Genomic DNA, 10,389 nt, shown 5'->3' with positions numbered 1-10,389 from the left:
GATGTTGATGTAAAGCTAAGAATTATGGCTATAAGTGTCTCCTATTGTCTGAAAAGGAAGATTCCTTTAGTAGTTCAGGAGCACTAAAGGACCAGTTCTTGACCCCAGTGCCCACATTAACATGGGATTGGCTTGTAAATAAATCTGCCCCTCCCCAATCAAATGGCTACCATGATAGTTCCAGAGAGGACAAACTAAAATCAAAATCTCCACTGCCCGACATACAGGAGAAATTAGACAACTGATTGGTAAAGGGTACAGAAAGTGGTTCCCTGTTCTCCTGGTAAACATCAAACAGCATAAAATCTGGGGACAGCATTGTCTTCTTTGTCATTGTCTGCAAAGAGACAGCCCACTCTGTCTCTTGAGAGTGCTCTCTTCTTAAGCCTCACTTTGTTTTTACTTTACTTTAACCTATAATAAAGTTCTTTTGCATAACGTTTGGTGTTTGACTTTAAATTTTCTTTTGATGGAACACAAGAACTGAGGTTAAAATTTTAGCTCCCTGCTTTCCTGTGACAGTTCTTCTTTTGAAATTTCTGTGTTTAATACATTTGCCCAATGATTGTTTGGGTTATTTATTTAATTTTATTGTTGAGTTGTTTAAATTCTTTGTATATTCTGGACATTAATCCTGTGTTGGAGGATTAGTTGAAAAGATCTTTTCCAATTCTTCTCAATGTCTCCTTTGCTATGCAGAAGTGTTTTAATATGATGCCACCCCATGAATTGATTTTTTTCTTTTACTTCTTGAGATATAGGGGTCTTATACAGGGAAGTCTTTGCCATTGCCTATAAGTTGAAGTGTTTCTCCTAAATATTATAGTTAGGTCTTTGATGCATTTTGAGTTTACTTTTATTAGGGTGAGAGATGGGAATCTAGTCTCATTGATTTACACATGGATATCAATTTTCCCAGCACCATTTCTTAAATGTTTTCAAAGGAAAAATATTTATTTATGTTTCTCCAATATATATTTTTGGAATCTTTCTCAAGAATCAGAAGAATGTATATGTTTCTATAATAATTTTGTGACTTGTGTCTTTCTTTCTCCGATTTTCTGTAATCCAATCTCACCACCATATCTGCACTGGTGTCAGCATTAGATGTAAATTCAGTAACGAGAGTTTGTGACTATGCAATATTGAAGCTCAGTAATATCCTCAGTCACTCACTTCATTGAGTAACTTCTCTAGTGCTTTGGATTTTGAACTGCTGAAGAGCTGGGACATGAAGACTGTCTTGACATTTTCCAAGAACCAAATATTTTTAATTCCTCTTCTTCTCCATCTGCATCTTCTTTTATGTTTTTGTTTTTCTTTCTTTCTTTGTTTCTTTCTTTCTTTCTTTCTTTCTTTCTTTTCTTTTTATTTTTTAAGAATATTTAGTTAGTTTTTCCTATTCTGTTCAAGAAGCATAGTCTGGAATATTGTTTAATATTCTCTTTTATGGCATTGGTTTTCCATGTTCCTATCTAGTGTTCTCTCTTTCAACATAGTTGAGCATAGGTCTTTTCACACCCATATATATAACTCTGTCCACCCTAATTTGTGTCCCATGGCTCAAAAAATTTTTTAAAGGGTGATGGGCTGGGGGATGTGGATCAGTGTTTAAATGCCCCTGGGTTAAATCCCTAGTACCCCCCTCCCCAAAAAAAAGAAAGAAAAGAAATAATGATTCATTCTTCCAGTGATAGGTGGGACATTTGTTTTCACAGCCAACCTGGGGATTAACTGAGAATGCCTCCCTAAAAGGATGGTGAAATGCATGTGAGAGTTTCACTTCCAAATTCAAATCCTTTGTTAACCTGCAAAGCTGGGTGACTTTGGCCACCACAGCTCTTTCTCAGGGACACAGTCTCTCTGTGGGTAAAGAAATTTAGAGCAGCATCTCTCCCACCTTGAACACCATATTTCCATGGATTTTTAAGATACTGGATACAGTTTTGTACACATAGTTGAATGTAGTGGTGAGGAGCAGGGATTTAGTCTTCAGCCAGCTGGATGCCCATCCTCCAGCTCAGTCACTTCCATAACTTCTCTCAACCCACTTACTCATGAAATGATGGTATTGCAATTATGAGACCTCCTACAACATCAGGGGTGTTGATATTTATTCCGTTAGTATACAAAATGCCCAGAAAATTGACTATGGCAAAATAAACTTTTTAAAAAAACTTATTAATTAATTTTTTGGTTGTTGATAGACCTTTATTTTATTTATTTACATGCAGTGCTGAGAATCAAACTCAGTTCTTCACACATGCCAGGCAAGTGCACTACTGTTGAGCCATAGCCCCAACCCCACAAAATAAGCTTTTGATTTTGTATTATGTACTTTAGTATTTAACGAAAAGTATTTATTGAATTAGAACCTGGGCATTTATTTTAATCACCCCCTTAGAGAAGTATGCATCCATTGCCTTGTTTATTAAGCTGTGCAGATCTGAGAACATCTCTGGTGTGCAACAAATCATTACTAACCTATCTTGAATTGTCTCTTAAGAATTTCACCATATGCATCTTTGCTGTCTTTACAACCAGGTTTTAAATGCATGGATCTCCTCCATTTAGTCTTCAGGAAAGGAATTTTTTGTGTGGTAAAATGAAAGTTTAGATCACTTTCTCTGAAAAAGTAATTTCAGAATTGCTCATGGTTTACGTTTAAGATACAGCACACCTTTAACTTCAAATTTAATACATGCATTCCCTCAATGGAGATTTAAAACAAATCAACTAAACTAACCTTCCTGTGAGAATATACTGAACATACACACTTGGGAAATATCAAAAATTCTAATACAAATAAACATTGCTATGGATTTCAGAAAACTGGACCCGTTTCTATCATAGTGCTTTTGACACAAATATTGCTAGCTAGTTTTTTTTTCTCTTGAAATTAAAAAAAAAAAATCTACATTTCTTTACATGTGAGATAAGTTACACAATGAACAACCTAATAAAAGTTATCCAAACTATTACTTAATATCAGGAATTTTTTGTATTTGTGTGCTTGATCACATATGGCATTCAATCAGAAATTTGAGAGTTTTTAAAGTTTTTAATTAATATTTTTACAAATTAAGTGTACAAAATATTTGTGATAGAATCAAGTGCTGCTCTGTTTTTCATAATGAAGTGGGTGGCAGTTGGTTTTTATGCATGGGGGGAAGAAGAGATTTTCCTTGCAATTATTTGTTTAGGATCTTGACCATTCAATAAAATATCAGAAAAGACTAAATGACCACTTGTTTGTATTAGAAGTTTCTTTTTTATAAGGTTTTGGCATCAGGATAATTCTTTTTTGTTCTCAAAATACAAAAAAAATATAATTGATTTTTTTAAAAAAATAAATTACAATGGCATGCATTACAATTCTTATTACACATATAGAGCACAATTTTTCATATCTCTGGTTGTATATAAAGTATGTTCACATAAATTCATGTCTTCATAAATATGCTTTGGATAATGATATCCATTACATTGTACCATCCTTGCTAGCCCTCTGCCCCCTTCATTCTGCTCCCACCCCTCTACCCTATCTATTCCTCCCATACTCCCCCTTCCTACCCCACTGTGAGTCAGTCACCTTTTATCAGAGAAAACATTTGGCATTTGTTTATTTGTGACTGGCTAACTTCATTTAGCATTATCTTCTCCAATGCCATCCCTTTACCTGCAAATTCCATGATTTTATTCTTTTTTATCATTAAGTAAAATTCCATGTGTATATATGCCACATTTTTTATCCATTCATGCACCGGAGAAAAGATTGCCTTTTCAACAAATGGTGCTGGGAAAACTGGAAATCCCTCTGCAACAAAATGAAATTAAAACCCTATCTTTCACCATGCCCAAAACTCACCTCAAAGTGGATCAAGCACCTAGGAATTAAACCAGAGACTCTGTATCTAATAGAAAAAAAAAAGTAGGCCCTACTCTTCAAGATGTGGGATTAAGCCCCAACTTCATTAATAAGACTTTTATAGTGCAAGAATTAAAACCAAGAATCAATAAATGGGATGGACTCAAACTAAAAACGTTTTTTTCTCAGAAAAAGAAACAATCAGTGAGGTGAATAGAAAGCCTACATCTTGAGAGCAAATTTTAACCCCTCACACATCAGATAGAGCATGAATCTCTAGGGTATATAAAGAACTCAAAAAGCTAAGGACCAAAAAAACCAATAACCCAATCAATAAATTGGTCAAGGACCTGAACAACATACACTTCTCAGAGGAAGATATACAATTGATCAGTATATATATATATATATATATATATATATATATATATATATTCATCACCTCTAGCAATTATAGAAATGCAAATCAAAACTACTGTAAGATATCATCTCTCTCCAGTCAGAATGGCAGCTATTTTGAAGACAAACAACAATAAGTGTTGGCGAGTATGTGGGGAAAAAGGTACACTCATATATTGCTGGTGGGACTACAAATTGGTGCAGCCAATATGGAAAGCAGTATGGAGATTCCTTGTAAAACTTGAAATGGAACCACCATTTGACCCAGCTATTCCTCTTCTCTGTCTATACCCAAAGGACTTAAAAACAGCATACTATAAGGACACACCACATCAATGTTTATAGGAGCATAATTCATAATAGCTAAACTATGGAACAAACTTAGAAGTTTATTTTTTCACAACTTATCACATTGATCTCAAAATATTTATTCAGCAAGTAGCTATAAAATCTACAAATTTCCTCTCATAAATTTTGATTAATTTTATAATAAAAGTTTTATGTTTTAGAGTGTGTTTTTATACAACTAAGTTTTAGTACAGTCATCTTTTAATGATACATAGTTTGAATACCACTTGGATCTATCCACAAAAGAACTGATGTTACTATTCCTCAAATGTAGCCCTTAGCCTGATGAGGAAGTGGGAAAGACATTTTAAGTAATTCAGGGTAATGCATTCACTTTCTGGAAAACAGATTAAATTATGATTCTGACTAATGTTTGGACTGGTGATAATGACTATACCCTGGTGGGTATGAAATTGCAATATTGCACTGAAAGCATTTCTGAGAAATGGGCCTAGCAAGTGCAATTCCTTGAAGGGCATTAATTGAGACTTTGGGATTTACAATCCCAATGGCCCCACTTGAGGAGAACATCGCAATCCTAATTTGTTTATAAGGTCCCTATTGCTCTAAGGTAAGGTTCCATCCCCTGATATACTGATAGCTCTAATGAGTTTCTCCTTCTGGATACAAATATGTTTAGTACACTTAGGTCTGTCTTCTGTTGTAATGGTAATCACAATTGCTTTAATATTCAGTTTTAATAAGTTGGTATAGTGGATGAGAGCTTATGTTGTAGACAGACATTTAAGCTGGTGATTTCAAGGAGACCAACACCAGTGACCAGGTCATCCACACATGGTGAGGAATAGGTAGAAAAGATGACACACAGGGAATATGAACAGACACAGGAAGGATGGAATTAAAAGGAATTGCTTGGGCATCACTTAAGCACTAGGTAAGAGTATAAAAGAATAATATGATCAGAATCAACAAATGTTGATTTGTGGCAAAAGGGATGGGGAAAAGCAACCACTTTTCCTTCTATAGTGCTGATGCCCATACAATGAATATATCCTCAGCTCACAAAATTAATTTTGATAAGGTGTTTATTCCCCACTCTTTACTAAGAAGAAAAAGGAATCATGAAATCTGTGCCTTTTCACTACTTGAAACTGTTATTTTTTTGTCCCTCCCTTTATACCCCTTTTTATCTGTCTTTATACGTGAACCATCTTTAACATGCTATAAAGTCATCTCAAAGCTCCCACTTAGTTCTGGTTAATCCATTAAGTCATGGGGACAACTACAGAAAACAGAAAATTACAGAGAAAGCACAACATTTGGGACCCTACTTCTCATTCTAAGGAAAAATAAAAGTTTAAATCTCCTGAAAATTTTTATCATCCCTCAATTGGCAGTAACCTCTAAGTGAAGGAATCTTCATGATTTACTATTGGAGTATTGTTGGTTTTGATCCAGTTATATATTTTTTAAAAGTTCTCTTAAAAATGTCATGACTGGTTATCCTGGATGGTTACTGATTTTTTAGTAAGAATTAGGATAACAAGTTCTTAACTCTTTACATTAGCAATATTAAAAATTATTAGGGTCTTGTAGTTTGGGGAACAAACTAATTTTTCCACATTTTCTTGTTTCCGATCAATCCATTATCTCTTCAGGAGTTGCATTTACAAAATATGAGAAAATACGAGACCCACATACCAAGAAATCACAAGTGGCTCTAACATGATTTTTTTTCCCCTGCCATAGCTAACTGGTAAGTATGAGAGAAAAATAAAATTGTCCATTGGAGGACAACTGAATTGTGTGGTAAGTTGGAAAAAGGGGAGGTTTCAGAGAGAAAAAGAGATATTTAATGCTGGGCTACTGTGTATTATTACAGTGCTGGGCTACTGTGTATTATTACAGCAACTATATAACAAAAACCACTACTTATCGTTCTGATAAAAAACTGAAGACTAACAGATGAAAAAGATTCACCTAAGATTCATAAATATTTATGAAATATAGACTATTTTTAAAGGAACATAAGATTCAATATGTATAGTATATTAAATAAAACATATATTTATTAGTTTCATTAAATATTAATAATTCTTCTCTAAACTGAGGAATTTAAAGTATGTAGGTGATAAAGCTTATGTTGACAATTTAAATACTATGAAGATCATTGTCCTAGAGAAAAAAGTATTCAGGTTCAGTGGTTCATATTTTTCTGAATAGAATGAGATGAAATCTCAGTGTAGTTTTAATTTGCCTTTATCTAATTTCTAGAGATATTAAACATATTTTCATATATTTATTGAACATTCGCATGTTCTTTGAAAAGGGATATGGGAAAATGATGCTAGTAGTAAACAGTGGTCAGACATTCAAAATACTTTTGTTACTCCTTCGTGTATCCTTACAGTTTGTGAATCACATTTTATGATGTGTGTGTGTGTGTGTGTGTGTGTGTGTGTGTATGTGTATGTGTGTTTATGAAATTGTTTCCCTCAGGTAACAGAAAACAAATGGCGATGGAAAAATTCAATGGTACCTCTGAAGACTACTTCATTCTATTGGGATTTTCTAATTGGCCTTAATTGGAAGTAGTTTTCTTTGTGCTGATCTTGATATTCTACCTGATGACATTGACAGGCAACATGTTCATTATCATCTTGTCTTACCTGGATTCCTATTTCCATACTCCTGTGTATTTCTTTCTCTCAAATCTCTCTTTTCTGAATCTCTGCTACACTACCAGCTCTATCCCACAACTGCTGGTGAACCTGTGGGGCCCAGAGAAGACCATTTCTTATGCTGGTTGCATGGTTCAACTTTACTTCGTCCTTGCATTGGGAACAACAGAGTGTATCTTGTTGGTGGTGATGTCCTATGACCATTATGTGGCTGTGTGTAAACCCTTGCATTACACTGTCCTCATGCACCCTCAACTCTGCCACTTGCTTGCTGTGGCTTCTTGGGTATGTGGTTTTACCAAGTCAGCAGTTCATTCTCTCTTTATTCTCTGGGTACCTCTATGTGGACATTTACAAGTGGATCACTTCTTCTGTGAAGTACCAGCAATCCTGCAATTATCCTGTTTTGACACTCATGCTAAAGAGATGATAATCATGGTCACAACCTCTATTGTTGTTATCATACCTCTCGTCCTCATTCTGACATCCTATGGTGCCATTGCTCGGGCAGTACTGAGGATGCAGTCAACTACTGGACTTCAGAAAGTCTTCAGGACATGTGGAGCCCATCTTATGGTGGTCTCCCTCTTTTTCATTCCAGTCATGTGCATGTATCTTCAACCACCAACAGAAAATTCTCAAGACCGAGGCAAGTTCATTGCTCTGTTTTATACTGTTGTCACACCTAGCCTCAATCCACTCATCTATACCCTCTGAAACAAAGATGTAAGAGGGGCAGTTAAGAGACTAATGGGGAGAGAATAACCTGTATGACTCTGACATTCATAGTGTAATGTGCATCTCTTCATCAATGGTTCATCCATCCATCCATTCATCCACCTTAGTCACTCAACACATACTCTTAGCAGGCCACAGAGTTCTTCTAAACATACATGATTAAAACATAATCTACCTAAATAGCATTCAACTCTGGAGAACCCAGGCATGTAAAATCAAGATCAAATATCAATAGTGATTTTTTCCATATTGCAATCTAAATGAATTCAAAGCCTTTTTAAATTGAAAATATTTCAGAAATTTCTTGTAACTATTGATGTTATAGCAGTTCATAATTTTAATGCAAAGTCAATGTGCTCAAAGAAATCATCTTTACAATATGTTTTTTAATTTCTTGCTTTTTAGGCAGAATACTTTGTCTTTTGTATTTAGTTTAGGTATACACATAGCAAAATACCTTAACTATTTCTTTCCATTACTGTTCTTTGTTGCATAGAGCTATGATTTGAATATGACTTCAGTGTGTCACACTATAGGTTCATGTGCTGGATATGTGATTTTCTTAGCATAGCAGAGTGGACTGGTGATAGAAATTGTAAAGAGTGGCAACTACTGGATGGTTATGAGATTATCATGGTTTCTGCCTTTGGAAGGGATTACCATACTTCTTATAGAACTCTGATTACCCACTCCCATGAAAATTGTTAGAAAAAAAGGAAGCTTGCCCCCAAATTTCTATGCCTTTCTGTCTTGTCGTGTAATATTTCCTCATTTCATGTGCTGGGCTATTGCAAAGCCACCTATCAATGAGGCCTCATATAAACTGCTCTATGCATTGCCATGTTTGTGAGCCTCCAAAACTTTAAAATAAGTTTCTTTTTGTTTATAAGTCACCAACTTCAGACATTTTGTTAGAGCAATAAGACATTAAATCATAAAATTGTAACTATTATGAGGATACTTGGTCCAGATTCTTTCATATGTTTTATGAATAATAAGATAATAAGTTTCATGAGTTGTAACAATATGAATATGAGGTAATATAGCCAAAGGAATTATCTAGTATTCTTTTTTTTTGGCAAGAAGTTGGGCTTGAGTGATAGATGGATACAATTCAGTAACTCTGATATATAACTAGTCAAGTAATGGTCACAACAGACTAGGTAGAGTTAGACGAAGGAATTTCTTGGAGCATCTGCCTATCCTAAGGTGTTATAAAGAATATGTGGGACAGTTGGAGAATTGGACTCAGGAATTTACTTGAAGCCAATGGATATTTCAAAGAATTGTATGAAAATTTGAAGATAAAGCCATTGCAAAGAAAGTTTATTTTTTTTAAATTTTGATTTAATTTGAATATCTGTGTCTAAGAAGCACAATATGAAAGTTATCTTTGTATTTTCCAAATAAAGAAATGTATTTTAATAACAGAAATGCTTGAAATATATATTATTATCAACCATATCTAACTTAAAATATAGTGTATCTATATATAACTTTTTTCCACCCTAACTTGTTCCCCACTGGCTTATGGGACTCTCCAAATTACTGTAATTCTGAATTTCTCAGTTTGAAAAGACAATGGACTTATATTAGTTACAAAAGTACTTGTTGAACTGGAACCCTGACACACATTTATTTTAATCATCCTCCTAAGAGCAGCATACATTCCTTACTTTATTTATTATGCTGTGCAGATCTGAGGATATCTTCAGTGTGCAACAAAATCATTACTAAATTATCTTGAATTGCTTCTTAAAGATTTTATCATAGACATCTTTATTGTCTTTACAGCCAGGGTTTTAAAATATGTGGCTTTCCCCAGTTTGTTCTTCAGGAAAGAATTTCTTGCATGGGAAAATAAAATTTAGATCATTCTCTTTAAAAGGGTAATTGCAGGATGCTCACTCTTTACATGTAAGGTAGAACACATCTTTACCTTCAAATTTAATACATACATTCCCTTGAATGGAGATTTAAAAAAAATAACTAAATTAACCTCCCTATGAGAATATACTGAGCATATACACTCAGGGAATATCAAGAATCTAGCAGAAATAAACATTGTTATGGCTTTTATACTTCACTACTTCCAGCATTGTTTTGTCCTGATATTTTTATATAAAAATTTAGGAAATCCCAATTTTTCACAGAATCTGGATGTTACATACACTTTTGAAAATAACTAGTCTTTCCAGGCCTAAAAAATGGTGTACTTGTACCTTGGTATCCACTAGGGATTGGGTCTAGGACCACCACAGATGTTACACTCTTGGGTGCTCCTGTACCCTATATGAAGTGGTTTAATATTTGTAGAGAAACTATGTACATTCTCCTGGATTTTAAAAATCATCTCTTTAGTATCTAGTGCAGTGTAAGTACTTCTTAGATTGT

At 34.3% G+C, this 10,389-nt stretch overlaps 1 pseudogene; it reads left to right on the top strand.

Annotated features, from left to right (window-relative positions):
* Positions 1 to 7,095: 7,095 nt before the first annotated feature.
* LOC124095351 (olfactory receptor 2J3-like) lies at positions 7,096 to 7,974 on the top strand (annotated as a pseudogene).
* Positions 7,975 to 10,389: the final 2,415 nt, after the last annotated feature.

The sequence above is a fragment of the Marmota monax genome, unplaced genomic scaffold, assembly GCF_021218885.2.
Source record: "Marmota monax isolate L192 unplaced genomic scaffold, Marmota_monax_Labrador192_F-V1.1 WCK01_AAM20220418_F8-fsc00463, whole genome shotgun sequence".
Lineage (NCBI taxonomy): Eukaryota > Metazoa > Chordata > Mammalia > Rodentia > Sciuridae > Marmota > Marmota monax.
Note: the sequence above shows the minus strand (reverse complement) of the source record. Positions and strands in the feature narration are given on the sequence as shown.